The sequence below is a fragment of the Cibotium barometz genome, chromosome 37 (assembly GCF_041138505.1).
Source record: "Cibotium barometz isolate CiBa-2024 chromosome 37, ASM4113850v1, whole genome shotgun sequence".
Lineage (NCBI taxonomy): Eukaryota > Viridiplantae > Streptophyta > Polypodiopsida > Cyatheales > Cibotiaceae > Cibotium > Cibotium barometz.
In genome coordinates this window covers 27,336,968-27,352,394 of record NC_141082.1, presented here as the reverse complement: position 1 = coordinate 27,352,394, position 15,427 = coordinate 27,336,968, and positions in this window count along the sequence as shown.

Here is a 15,427-nt window from a genome sequence, read left to right as displayed (position 1 = left end):
AGAAGGAAGTAAACACGCATAACCTCATCAACAAAAGCAACATCTACGGTTGACCCTGCAGTGCCAAAATCGATAAAGAGAAGAATCAAATCAAAAGAAAATCTTCCTTTTGCAAGTCCCTCAAAAGATTTAGGCTCCTAGGACTGTTAACATGATTGAGTTCACAAAAGGAAGGGGGGAGCTTCACCAAACCTACAGCTCCAAAAAAAACATCTACAAGTGCCTCAACATCTACAACTTATGCAAACACCTAATCCACAACTTATACTCTGCACCTAAAATCCCAATATGGTATGCCTTTCACACACATAAAAAAATACAAAATAGGAACCACTATAACACATTGGGAGCATAGGAGAGTTTTTTTCAGCGTTTTTGTAAGGAAAATATCAGGGGTTTTGAAGATGCTCAACAACGATATATCGCTCCTCTGCAACATTTTTTCGCTACTCAACAACGTAATTTTACTACCTAGCAGTGTTTTTTTGCTATTGAGAAGTGAAAAAACACTGAGCTCTCTACTGGTATACTGTAACAATATCTCGCTTTTTTTGTCGCTTCTTTTGCCGCCGCATAGTTTTATCTTTTTTGAATACAATAAACTTGTACTCTAAGATTTTTTTGAATACAACAAACTTGTACTCTAAGATTTTTTTGGTAGGTTTTTGCTTTTTCTATCACTTCTACCTCTCCTACCCTATTCTCCTCAAGCTCAAGTAGGGTATGTCTACTATTTTCTTTCATTTCCTATGCAAACAAGCTTTCCATCAAAGCATTCTTGTGAGTATTTCTCTTCTCTTTTAAGTTTTTCTTTTCTTCTTTTTTCCTTCTCATTGAAGCTTGACCGTAACCCTACCTTCTACATAAAAACCCTAATAAAGAGATTTGATGGAGAGCTCTCCATCAAAGCTCTCTATTATGTTTTCTATTTAGAATGTAGGGTTAGGGCTAAACTATAATGAGAAGGAAAAAATAAAGATTCAATAAGTTAGGGTAAAATCTTTCATTAAGATTTCAATTAAGATTAGGGTTTTGTATATGCTTTCTTTTAGGGTTAATATTAGGCTTACTAATACTTTTTTCCTTTATTTGGTTTGATTTTGTAGGTTATCCACACATACAAGCCCCCTAAGGTAAGAGATCTCTCACTTTTATGTTTCCTCTCTTATGCTTTTACATGTTATAGGGTTTGCAAGTTTTAGGATTTGTTACTTTTTCTCCCCTACATGGATAGCATAGCTCCTCTCTAGAGGTGGCCATATGCCTTAACCTCATGTATGAGGCTAGTGCATAAAGCTTATGCATTAGCCTTATGCATAAGCCTCATACATAAGGGTAGTGCATAAGACTTATACATTACCAAATGTATAAGCGTCATGCATGAGGCTTATACATAAGGTTTATGCATGCGATGTTTGCATAAAGCCTCATGCATAAGCCTCATATATAAAGCTTATGCATTAGCGACGACAAGCCTCTATGTCTAGCCCTATACATAAGCTTATGTAGGAGACTTATGTATTAGCTGTATGCATAAGCATCATGTATAAATCCATATGCACAAGTTTTATGTACAAAGCTTATGCATATGGCTAATGCATAAGCCGAATACATAAGCTTTATGCATAACCTGCATACATGATGCTTATGTATAAGCTATGAATGCGTAGCCTTGTGCAAGCTATGAATGAGCCTTATGCATAGTATGCATGAGTCTTACGCATAAGGCTTATGCATTAGCAGGTGAGTGCTACCTAGGCATGCACGTAGCTACCAGATGCACCGGAAGCTTCCATTACATGCCGAGTGGGTGCTATGAGCATGCATAGGAAGCTACCAGCATGCGTTGGTTGCTATCGACATACATAGGAAGCTACCGTCATGCGTTGATTTCTACCGACATACATCGATAGCTTCCTACGCAGGCTGGTAGAAACTACGCATGCTAGTAGCAACCGATGCATGCCAACATAGAAAGCTACTAGCATGCATAGAGAGCTACCAGCATGCGTAGGTTGCTACCGGCATGCGTAGGAAGCTACGAGCATGCGTAGGTTTCTACCAACATGTGTTGGAAGCTATTGGAATGTGTTGGTTGCTCTCGACATGCATAGGAAGCTACCAGCATGCATAGGCTGCTACCGTCATGCATAGGAAGGTACTAGCATGCGTAAGAAGCTACCGGCATCATGCGTAGGTTACTACCGACATGCATCGGAAGCTATGGGCATACGTAGGAACCTACCAGCATGCATAGGTTGCTACCGCCATTCATAGGAAGCTACCAATGCATGCCAGTAGAAACCTACAGATGCCGGTAGCTTCCTATGCATGCCGCTAGCAACTAGTGCATGTTGGTAGCTTCTTATGCATGCCAATAGTAACCAATACATGCTGGTTGCTTCCTTTACATGTCGATAGCTTCTGATGCATGCCAGTAACTTTCAATGCATGTCCCTAAACAACCAATGCATGCCACTAGCTTCCTATGCATGCCGATAGCTTCCAATGCATGTCGGTAGCTTCCAATGCATGCGAGTAGCAACCTACGCATGCCGGTAACTTTCTACGCATGCCGGTAGCTTCCGATGCATGCCGGTAGCTTCCTATGCATAGAGTTTTAAGTATTTCTGTTTTTTCTTAGATAAATGGCAAATAACTTGAGGCATGATGTTACACGTGATGGAGGAGTCGATATCCCGACAATATTTTTAAGTATATACTAGCCTCACATTATATATTATCTTTTAATTAAAGAAGGTTATCTTAAATAACAACTTTTTGTTCACTTGTTTGTACAACTGCAGCTTGAAGCAGTGTACCACCCCCCTACACAAGAGGAATATGATTTTGCATTACAATGGGGTTTGCAAGATCTATATGATAGGGTGCAGGATGAAGGATGGATTGTTATTACTGGAGGAGATGCTTGGTAAGCATGGGAAGAAACTCAACATTGAAATATTGCTCCTGAGTAATAGCACTGCTTTTTCGCTGCTAGTTGTAGTGAATATAGTAGCGTGTTTAGTAGAGAAACATGAAGAAGATTGTTGGGAGCTGAAGGTATTATTTGCTGAAGATTGCTTCAGAGAATCCATACCAGTGGTTAAGCATAAATGTTTCAACCATGGGGGGTTTGGCAAAAGACGATGGAAGTTTTTATGGCCAAGGGAATATGTCATGTGATGAAGCTCATCCCAATCCCACGAAGAATAAAATAATGTACTGGGTGTAATTTAAAACCTTAAAAAGCTTAGGATCTTACATGGGTAGTTGTGTATTTATAACTTGAGCTTCCATTAGATTGGTTATGTGGTGGCTAGCCGACAGAATTAGATAGAGTAGGCAAAAGCATGCATGGAGATAGGGGTATTTTTATGCGCGAAGAAACAAGGGGGATGGAGTTTTTTTTGGTGAGAGATTTGGTATGAGAGAGTTGTGTGAGGGCCTTGCTATTGTGTTGAGGGAGCTTTCCCTAGTCTTATGAGTTTGTTTTGAGTTGGTTATCTGAGGGATTCTTTTGTGTTGAAAGTGATGTGGGTTTGTGAGAGAAGACTAAGGTGTGTCCAGTGCAGGGAGTTGCAGGAAAGGGAGAGTCTTCTTTGTGGATGGTGTCCCAAAACCTCCCACGGAGCACTGCTCTTAGAACTTGGACTAGTCTTGAGGATTGCTCAAGCTATCCCAATTCTACCAGCTACTACTAGTGAAGCCTGCAAACAGTTTCTACAATTGAATGATAGATGATGATCTTTTGAATATTTGAGAATACACGTTTGGATTTTCTTGTGATCATTTGAGAGAGTTTCTTTTGATATGCTGTTTGTTTCCTTCCTCTGCTCAATATTGAGGCTTATACATGTTACAAAGTCTTCTTTTAATATCCACAGGATCAAATTATGTGATATAAAGGTTTTGTTATGTGTTTTGGAGCTAACTCTGGTTGAGTTGGTGGGCTTGGGATGTAGGACTGATTCTGAGTCATCTAGGCATTAAAATGATTAGCAGGTGGTATAAAGATGTTTTTCTAACTAGTATTAGTTTAGGGGAAGTGATTCTTCACATCATCTCTTATTACAGTTCTGGACCTTTTTGAGGACAACACACAAAGCTTGATATTTTATAGTGTTTCTGAGGTAGCAGTCATACACAATAGGTCAGTTGATTGCATGTGAGGCTTGGAGACAGTGTTTTTAAAGTCCTTTGACGTCCTTGTGTGGTCAAATCCATGAGAAAATGTGCACATTAGTGCATTGGAAATCCTTGGTTTTATCCCCCATGTATACACATTATATCCTTTTAACGAGCCACTAAAACAGATCTATTATGTCTTTGATTTTCAATCTTCTTATTGCTAGCACCTCCGTTAGAAATTAGAGCTTCCTAGTCCATTATGAATCCATTTCGAAAATGTAATGATGCTTACTATTTTCAATCAATAGTTTTCTACCACCACGGTCACGGCCAATATGAGCGAGGGGACGAGTGCACGTGTGGAGCTTTTCTTTATCACACGCAAAACCCGTAAGTCTCCATGTGAATGCATCATGAGGCGACGTACACCTTTTGTCGTCGAGTAGGGTAGCATGAGCATCAACATTGTGTCATGCGGGATGATCTCTGAGTAGGAAAGATGTAATTTAATTTGCCTGTGGTGGCAATAGCCGCAGCCGCAGAGAGAGCGATGGCAGTCGGCAAATATGAAGACGTGCCAGCATCTCGCATTGCGTTGTGTCTGCTGAGAGGCCACCCTCGCTCATTAAATAATGGCCACCCTCCCTGTCTCCTCGACTATTGCTCCCTTCTCATCTCCCACTATTTGAATGCTAACAGCTGCTATCTGCTCCTCCTTGGGCTGAACCGTAAGCAGCACCATCAGTACTATGGCTTCCAGGTCTTTCCTCTCCTCCCTTCTTTGCCGCCTTCACTGTAACAAGCGCCAGTCCCGCGTCTACACCGAGACTGCATCTGCCTCGCAAGCATTCGAGGCTGATCTGGCACACTGCTTCCAGGAGCTTCTTACACAGGCTGGCGACTCCAAGTCGTCCCTCCTCCGTCTGAGCTGGCTCTCCAGTGCTGTGGGTATGCTGCTCTCCACACAGGCGTCTGTGACGGCCCTCGCTCCATGCTTGCAAACGTCCCTGCCCGTCCGAGACATGAAGCTGATCCAGCAGTACATGGATGACAGCGTGAAGCTACTGGATGTGTGCCAAGTGGTGAGGGATGTGATGGGTGCCGTGCACGGCTATGTCAAAGCCGTTCAGCTTGCCATCGGCTACCTGCGCTGCAAAACAGGTTTGAGAACCGAAAGGGGTGCGTTGCTGCTAGCAAGAAATGCTCTGATCTCAGCAGAGCAGATGCGAGCAGACCTGCGAGAGCCTGCTACTCCTGGCCGCGCACACCTGCGGCGGACACACCATCGGCTGGCAGCCTGTAGCTAAATGCTTAGAAGAATGGGGGACAAGCTCAGGGCCCCGGATGAGGATGTACAGAATACGCCCACCTGCTCCTCCTCCTCCTCCTCCTTTGCGTTGCCCGCTGCTTTGTATGGAGGGGAAATGGCTACCCTCTTCGTCTGCAAACTGCTTGCAGCGGCGCTCCCTTCTGGGAATCCTCCCCGATCTCAACTAGGTCCTCTGCACGTTTCGGGCCGGCCATTGTGGGCAACTCCTCTTCTAGCACTCCAAGCTAAAGTCAACAAAGAGCTGCTGGAGAGAGTACACAAGAAGCCCCATGGATCTACCCTCTTACCCGACCTCGACATCCTGGATCTTTCTGTTACACAGATCAATGAGATGTTGAGACAAACTTTGGAACAGCCCAGTACTGCACGATCTCAAGCTGTAAGGGACGATCTCAGCCGTCTTGCTGACACTACCAGCAAGAGGGCGGAAGAGCTTCAAACCTTCATAGCTACACTCCAACATCAGATCGAGGCTCTCTTCAGGTCGCTGGCAGATACAAGGATAGCGTTGCTTGCCTCCCTCACGCGAACGGGGTTGCACGTGTGAGCCCTCTGTCACACGCCATGCCCCTGAAGTTTTGGTAGCCCTGAAGTAATGTAGTTAGGCTGGAAAGTCTTACAAAACAAATGTAGATAGGGTGTAAAGCCGGCACAAAGACAAATGTAAACATTGTATACGGGAAATTGGATATTGATTTACTAATTACATCATATCATTTGCGCTTCTTCTCAAGGCACAAAATTTCACGTTGCAAGTCATAAACCCAAAGAGGACCGTTTAATTGTTTATTAGAAGGGTCAAATTATGGACCATTTTCTTGCTTACGAATGAGAAGCGCATACTTTAAGTTTCTGCAATATTAAGCTTCTCTTCCGAGAAGAAGGTATTCTTCTCTCTTTGCACAAGGGGGATCCTCTAAGAAGGATTCATAATTTGAGCATTGGCAAGTAAGTAGCTTTGGCGCCTCACTTTTCATACCGCAAGGGGAGTTTTGAGACAGACTGGTGACGAGATCTTGATTGTGGTTTGAAAGATTTTGTGACTACGTTGCACAACCTTGAACATCTCGGCCTTGACGTAGGGCCCTTTGGATAACTATAATGAATGCTAGGCCGGTGCTTAGAGCACACACTATTGCACGAGTGTAGGGCTAGAATTTGAAGGTTGCAGTACCCTTCCAAGGGGGTCAAAACTTTTACAAGAAGGGTGAAAACACAATTAATCTTCAAAGGAAGGGAAGGATTTTGGAAAATGTATTTATATGCCCTTCCAATCTCTTCATAAAGAAAAGCAAGTTAAAGAAAAGCACTAATAGCTAAAGAAATATTTGTCCTCTTGATTTATACAAGTGTTGTAATATTTGCAAGTGACCTTACACATAACTAAAAGCAATATGTGTGCACGAGAATTGATAGTGTAAAGTTCCTTTGTGCATGTATATAACTATAATATGTTGAGGGGGGTTCCTAGCCTCGCATGCAACCCCTCAATACAATTATAATAAAACTTATTAGAAAATCACCCAAAACACACAAACAACATCCCTTGACCTTAACATACAATGCAAGTTCCCTAAAGAAATACATTCAAGGTATCTATAAAGATGTCCCATTAGGCTAGAATTCCTAAGGCACACCTCGGACGCACACAGCCTTTATCACCTCAATAAAAAGCTTATACTAATCTTTGTAAAAAACAAACAAATGGTTTAGCCTTTATACCACGTGAGTTCAAATGAAGGGGTTTTTAAATCCAAACTTTTAAGGTAAGTTTATTGAAATACATTTACGGAAGGGGTTGTATTATCAATTTTGAAAAAATAACCCGTAAGTTCATAAAGAAAAAGGGGTCATTTTATTCATGAAAAATTCATAGGTAAAGGGGTTTTTTAAATACCCCTTGAACGCACGTGATATATAGGATTTCTTAATAGTGCACACCTCAGTGGCACATGGCCTTTATCACTTCAATAAAAATCTTATGCTAATCTTTGTTTAAAAAATAAATGGTTTAGGCAAAAAATAATCCCTTAACATGTGAATACATAGATAAGATCCAATCCAACATAGATAAAATGTGAACACATCTATAGATAAGATCCAATTCAACATAGATAACATGTGAACACATAGATAAGATCCAATCCTACATAAGTAACATGGGAATGCATAGATAAGATCCAAGCCTTAAGATTTGGAGTGTATTTCAAGATTTATCAGTTGTTTGCGGACCACAGAGTGTATAGGTGATGTAAAGACACCTTCACCTTTTTGTAGGGCATGAACCTTGATCACATGAACACATACATAAGATCCAATCTAGCATAGATAACTTTTGATCACATAGGTAAGATCCATAGTATATAGTGTTTATTTAGAATGTAAGCTCAGCAGGAACTAGTGGATAGCAAGAGTGTGTGGATAGCAAGAGTGTGTGGACACCACTCTAGAAGTTTGTGTCTGGATAATAATGGCCGTGCCCAATTGGAAAATCGTGTGGACATTAGTTTTAGGTTTAGCTCAGTGGTAACTTATCATTAGGAAATGTGCCATGTTTTGTGGAGTACAATGAAGGAAAGATATTGGGCTTCTCTACTTGGTGTATGTTGAAGAAATGAGAGCAAGTATGGTTTAGGTTTGTCTCACATGTTCCCCTCTATTCTCTTTTCATGGTATCAGAGCCCGGGTAGCTCTCATTAGGGTTTCTTGAGAGAGTAGGTTTAGGTGTGTCTCACATGTTCCCCTCTATTCTCTTTTCATGGTATCAGAGCCCGGGTAGCTCTCATTAGGGTTTCTTGAGAGAGTAAGAAAGAGGGAAAATTATGGTTTTTGGAGCTGTGGAGTACACTCAAATGAAGCAGTTCTGAAGCTTGGCCTAACCAGTGGGTGGCTAATCCTAGACACTCTACTGCGGACATTAGGTATTTTCTAAGAGATTGAAACAAACAAGTAGCTACCCCAACAAACAAGTAGCTACCCCAAGAAACAAAAATTTCTAGTTTTCAAGCTCTCCATGGAAGTTGTGAGAAGGCTTGTGTGAATGTATGGCATTGTGGAGCCTTGTGGGATTGATGTAATTGATGAATGTTTTAATTATTGGACAAGAGAAGAGATGTACTCACAAGCTATTGAGACAACTTTTGAGCAAGTGAAATAGACTTGCAGGAAACTTCTAAATTGCATTGAGACTATGGAAGCTCATATGTATGGAACTTGCAATTGTTTATTCTTTGCATCTATATTGAGGTTTTTGGTGTGTAGTTAAGGCACACATATCACACCCTAATAATTACCTAATCTCAACCCAAGCTCTTTGAAAGTGTTACAACAATAGTCGACAACCTGAAAATCAGTGCAGAATTCAACTTAGAATCCTAGAGCATAAAAGATATCAAATGAAGGAATACATGGTCAAAGTAGCTCATAATTGATTTCCCCAAGCTTGTACTACATGAAAATGATGACTTTGGAGCTCCTAAGATGCAAACTAAGAAAGAACAAGTTGGATTAAGAAAGATGAACATTGTTGTAAACCATAATTAGCAAAAAAGAGTTAATCATATAATTACTCACCCATTTGGTCAAAATTAGTAAAATTGAGCTTATTGATAGTTAAAGAAAATTGATATGAAGCCAATGAATGCCTGGACCTTGGATTTGGATGCAAGTTTAGTAATTTGGAAGCAGATTAGTGTTCTTATATAACTGTTTATAGGTTCTTGACCAAAACAGAGAGCTATATTTGGCATGTATTTGGCACTTCGTGACCTCGGATGATACTTATATGCAACATGGAGCATGTATGGATCTAAAGGCCTATGGTATATGCTTGATTTGATCTAAAGGCCTATGGTATATGCTTGATTGGATCATTTCTCAGTGACTTGGTACATTAAAGAGCTTAGTATTTAGTTACGTGGCTCATGCATAAGGATATTAGCACGTGGCTCATATGTAAGGCTTATGTCTCATATGCATAAGGCTCTTGCATAAGCTCTATGCATGTATGCCTAATTAGAGTCTTGATGGATGTTACAAAGAGTCTTATTCCAAAGAATCTACGTATAATACTATTGCATAAAGCTGTATGCATACATAGATAGATCCTATGCATGTATAGTTAAGAGTCGTAATGTATGTTGTGTGAGTATGCTCTGTTTTAAGACTAATGTATGTTTTGTTTTGAAGCTTCCATGCATTGTAATCTATGGGACTACATGTAGGAGGTTGAGATCCAAAATTTCTTCCAGATGCTCGTCCCTTTGAGCAGTGTGAGATAACTTAGGTTGGTGCTCACCTCACCCATTCCCAGCTCATCAAGTCCCATCACCCCCACTGATTGGAGTGACCTAGGGATGCATAGAGTTCACAACATAGGTCTCATAGTACCGACAACCATAGTGGTAGTCCCATCGACATAACCGTGGTAGTGGTGGTTATAGCACAGATATATGTGGTAGCTGTAGCACATTAGTTGCATGGTAGTGGTGGTTATAGCACAGATATATGTGGTAGCTGTGGCACAGTAGTTGCATGGTAGTGGTGGTTATAGCACAGATATATGTGGTAGCTGTGGCACAGTAGTTGCATGGTAGTGGTGGTGGTAGTAGTAATGGTGGTGGTGGTGGTGGCTCAATGCATTAACTCTCGAGGGCTAAGCTCAAAACAACTTTGTGAACCTATCGCACATCATACAATAATGTTGTAATTGGTTGCACGTGTCAGGAACTTGCCACACAAAAGAGAATCAAAGTACCAAAATTGCACACAATAATTACAAATAAATATTCAACTCTAAACAAATAACAAATTCAAACATATTTAACATAGAAATGGAAATAAACATGAAGATAAACCATAGACTTGAAAACTATGCGCAAAATAAACATCACCATCAATCAACAAGGATTGGGTTAAATCTCTCCCTGCATGCTTGCTCCTTGCATCACATGAGTATTTAATAATGTATTACCAGAATAGCCCTTGAGCTAATCGTGAAGCTTTTTACCAAAAATAGGGCTATTTTACAAAAATAATCAATCGTTCTATAGGATGTTCACACACATCTAGTGTGTACCAAAAATAATAGTGAAGCTCTAGTTCACACGCAATACACCTATGCACATCAGGGTGCATAAATATTCGAGTACAAATAAATGGCATGCGGCTAACCAAAAATAGTGAAGTATAACTCAGAAATGCCACGGCAATGTAAATGCCTGTGCACATGACAAAACCCGCGTGACACCTCGTTCGGTGACCCTCTCGTGTGCAACACCTCGTTCGCTAACCCTTGCACACTCATGCCTGTGGCGACACCTCATTCGGTGACCCTCGCACAAGTACGATGTCTCATTCGGCATCCTCGTGCTCATCACCTATACTCAACAAATCAACATGTTAGGTGAGGCAATCAAACACCAATATCAACAACACTAGCATGTGTACAAGTGGCATCACCTAATCACAGCATACATAGCATAGACCCGCAAAGCATATGCCAATCACACTTACAATGTAGTATTTAATATGACATCACTCATGATACTAATTGCAAGCATGGCACATGGTCGGATGGGTGTCCCCAATAGACCATAGAGGGCCAATAATGTAACATCCCTCTTGCTCGGGTTAGCAATTGACCTCAATTGCGTAATTGATAGGAGTGGATTAAGTCAAGGCATGTGTGAAAAAACCGCTCGGGCATCCAACGAGCATCTTCTCTCGGATGGTTATTGAAGGTCAAAAGATATCTGTTATAAACATTGCCAGTTCTTGTAGTAGTCAACTCATGGTCAATAATATCATCAGGTATTAATTGCTCTTCATATCAACTAGCTCTGGAGGTTCTTCATAAAGAGGATGAGTAGGGATTGGTCCTTTAAAGGGTCTCAATAGACTAATATGAAAGGAGTTATGAATCCTCCAATGGAATGGAAGATCTAGTCTATAAGCCAGGTCATTGATTTTGTCTACTATCTTGAAAGGACCGTAGAATCTAGGTGCTAATTTGACAACAAGATTCTTTTCTACACTTTTAAGTCTCCTCTTTCCTATCCTCAAAAGTACATGGTCTCCTTTTTTTGAGATCATGGGTTTCCTTTTCTTATTGCCCTGCTTTACATACTTTTCCTGAGCCTTCCTAATAGCCTCTTTAACTTGGTCATGAATAGAGCTAAAGTCTCAAGTAAATTCATTAGTAGCCTCTATAGTGTGGGAAAGATGAGTCATTGGAGTGGGAAGGGTCTTTCCATACACTATCTCAAATGGTGCCTTTTTAGTGGCATAGTGAGAAGTGTTATTGTAGGCAAATTGGAGAATATGTAAATATTTATTCCATTGCCTAGACTGTGATGAAACATATGTTATAAGAAGGTCTAGGATAGTGCTATTGGTCACTTCAGTCTGGCCATTGATTCGGGATGAAAAGCAGTAGAGAAATCTAATTTTGTGCGCCTAAATTTTCAAACAATGTTCTCCAAAAATCGCTACAAAATGTAGAATCTCTATCTGACACAATGATTTTAGGCAAACCATGATGCACAAATATATTCTTTAAAAATAAATGAGCAGCTTGATGAGCAGCTAGTTTCTTTTTACATGCAATGAAATGAGCCTGTTTGCTAAATCTATCAAATACTATCCAAATCATGTCATTCTGATTAGCAGTAAGTGGAAAACCAGTTATAAAGTCCATTGAAATCTGCTCCCATGGTTCTGGGAGTGGCATAAGTAATCCCTGAGCTTTTCCCTTATAGCTTTTAATCTTTTGGCAAACAAGTGATGTATTCGGTCACAAACTTGGCTACATCTTTCTTCGTAGATGGCCAATGAAAGTCTCGAGTAATGGTCTGTAAGGTAGAGGATACTCCTCTATGTCCTATAGATGGGGGTTGGTGCAACTTCTCTATATAACAGATTGTCCAAAAGGTCTCGTGATGCATAATCTCCTCTCGAAGAGATACCCATCATGATAAGAGTAATCTGAGTGGGAAATCCACCCATTATATCTCATTTTGGTCCAAGTGTCTGAAAGGTTTGGGTCCTGATCATAAGAGTCTTTGATAGTATCGAAAATCAAGCTATCTATAGTTGTGATGTGATGAACACTAGGCCGTCAACTAAGGGCATTAGCGACTACATTCTCTTTTCCAGGCTAATACAGAATAGTAGGCTAGAAACTCTGAATAAAAGTAACCCATTTGATGTGTCGGTCAGATATCAAAGACTGGGTGAGTAGGTGCCTGATACTCTAGTGGACTATTTCAATGATGAATTCTGATCCCATCAAATAGTGTTTCCAGATCTTTAGGCCATGGACTACAGCAGTCAATTATTTGTCATAAGTGATGTACTTGCACTCGGGGTGTCTACGTTTCCTACTCTCAAATGCTATGGGGTGACCATCTTGCATTAATACTGCCCCTATGCCTGTACCACTAGCATCAATCACAACAATAAAGAAATGTCTAGCATCAATCACAACAATAAAGAAATGTCTAGCAAAGTCTAGTAATTGTAGAACTGGTGCTTTAGTGAGTGCTTCTTTTAAAGCATTGAAAGATTTTTTCTGCTTATCAGTCCACACATACTTGTTTGTTTTCTTTAAAATAAAAGTGAGATAATGAGAAATGTAAGCAAAATTCTTTACAGAATGTCTATAGTAACTGCACAAACCAAGAAATGATCGGAGTTCATGAATATCTTTGGGTCTCGGCCATCAAGTCACTATATTCTCTATCTTTTTGGGGTCCACATGAATACCATCATTAAAAACAATGTGGCCAATGTATTCAATCTTTGTTTGAAAGAAAGATCTCTTCTCAGGATTGAGATACAACTCATTCTCTTTTAAGAGATTAAACACTATCTCCAGATGTTTCTCATGCTCAGCAATACTATCACTGAATACAAAAATATCATCGAAGAAAACTACCACAAAGTTCTGATATTTTAAGAGATTAAACACTATCTCCAGATGTTTCTCATGCTCAGCAATACTATCACTGAATACAAAAATATCATCGAAGAAAACTACCACAAAGTTCTGATATTTGAGGAAGATGCGGTTCATCATACGACTAAAAGTAGCCGGAGCATTAGTGAGTCCAAAGGGCATCACTAAGAACTCATAATGACTTGTCTCTATCCTAAAAGCAGTCTTGTATATATCTTCCTCGATCATCCTCACTTGGTGGTATCTGGATTTCAGGTCCATTTTACTGAATACCTTTGCTCCACATAATCTATCTAGAAGATTGTCTACTCGAGGAATAGGATATCTATTTTTAATTGTGCTTTTATTCAAGGCTCTATAGTCAATGCATAGACGGTAGCTTCCATTTTACTGAATACCTTTGCTCCACATAATCTATCTAGAAGATTGTCTACTCGAGGAATAGGATATCTATTTTTAATTGTGCTTTTATTCAAGGCTCTATAGTCAATGCATAGACGGTAGCTTCCATTCTTCTTTTTGACTAGAAGAACTGGAGCTCCGTAATAAGGGTGAGCTACTAGGTTTGATCAATTTCCTCTCTAATGTAGGTCTTCTATCTGTCTCTAAATTTCTTTCTACTCAATCTGATTTACTTTATAAGGTGCCTTGCAAGGAGGTACTAGGGATAATGTCAATCTTATGGTCTTCAGGCCTAGAGCTAGGCAAGCCAGGGCGTAGGTCATCAAGAAAACAATAAGGAAAACTGAGAATGGAAGGAATCATGTGAGGTGTCCATGGGAGGTGGTTCATGAGCTGTAATCTCATTCACAAAGACAAGAAATGCATTCTCCCTCTTTCTCAGTGCTCTCTTAGCCTCAGTGTGGCTAAGAAAAGGTGCACTCATGTCTTCCATCATTCCCCTAAGACACAAATGCTGATCACTGAACATGAAATACAATGAATGCATGTCATAATCAATATATGGATTATACTTGTGTTGCCATGGCATGCCAAGTATTACATCTATGCCTTGCAGTGGTGCAACCAAAAAAGTTCATTTTTCCTTATAAGGTAAAAGTGATATTGTAAAATTCCTTACTTATTTGGTGCAGTTATATTTTTTATTTTGAAAAGCAGACTTAACCTTATAAAACCAAATGGAGTGATTTCAAGATTAAGTGCCTTTACCATCTTTTCAGAAATGAAATTATGTGTGCTTCCGTCATCATGCAAGACTGTGAAAGATTCATTCTTAATCTTTCCTTTCATTTTCAACAACATATGTGGTGTGGACTTAGGTCGTGAAGATTTAGACTCAACCCGTGAAGATTTAGGCGTAGCTCCTGGATCTGAGAGATCTTCGTCTTCGGAGTTACCCTCTTGCTTGGGCAGATATACTTGTCATCCTCCTCCTCTTCGACCATGTTGACACTAGCTTTCGGTGTATTCTTCTTCTTCTCTAGGCACTCAAATGCCACATGGCCTTCCTTGTTGCATTTGAAACACTAGATTTGATGCTTGGGCTCCTCTTTGTTTGTCTTCAGAAAATTGTCGAGCTTTTTACTTTCCAATTTGTTACTTTCTTTGTTCTTGAACCGACCAAAATCATGGCGCCATCCTTGAGTCCTGTCAAAAGATTTAGATGAAGAAACTTACTTTTGAGATTTAAAGGGACGAGACTCCTAGGTAACACGATTCTCCTTTGGAACATTATTCTTCTTCTCACAAGTAATGGCTAAAGAGGTTGTTGAACTGAAAAAATACAGATGGAACATGTTCACTTTGGACCTAATGTGAGGTTTCAATCCCGCTATAAACTTCCTCTTTTGGTCCTTCTCATGAACTTTCTCAATGGCTTTAAGTTGTAGGAGAACCTGCTAAAACTTGTCTACATACATTTGAATGGTCTCTTTCTCCAACTAACATAAGCCATCCCACTCTTGTCTACTCCTGGCCTTGTATTGTGGTGGCAAAAGTTTTTCTTAATTGCCTCTTCTAAAATTCTTTCCAAGTACGAGGCTTATGAT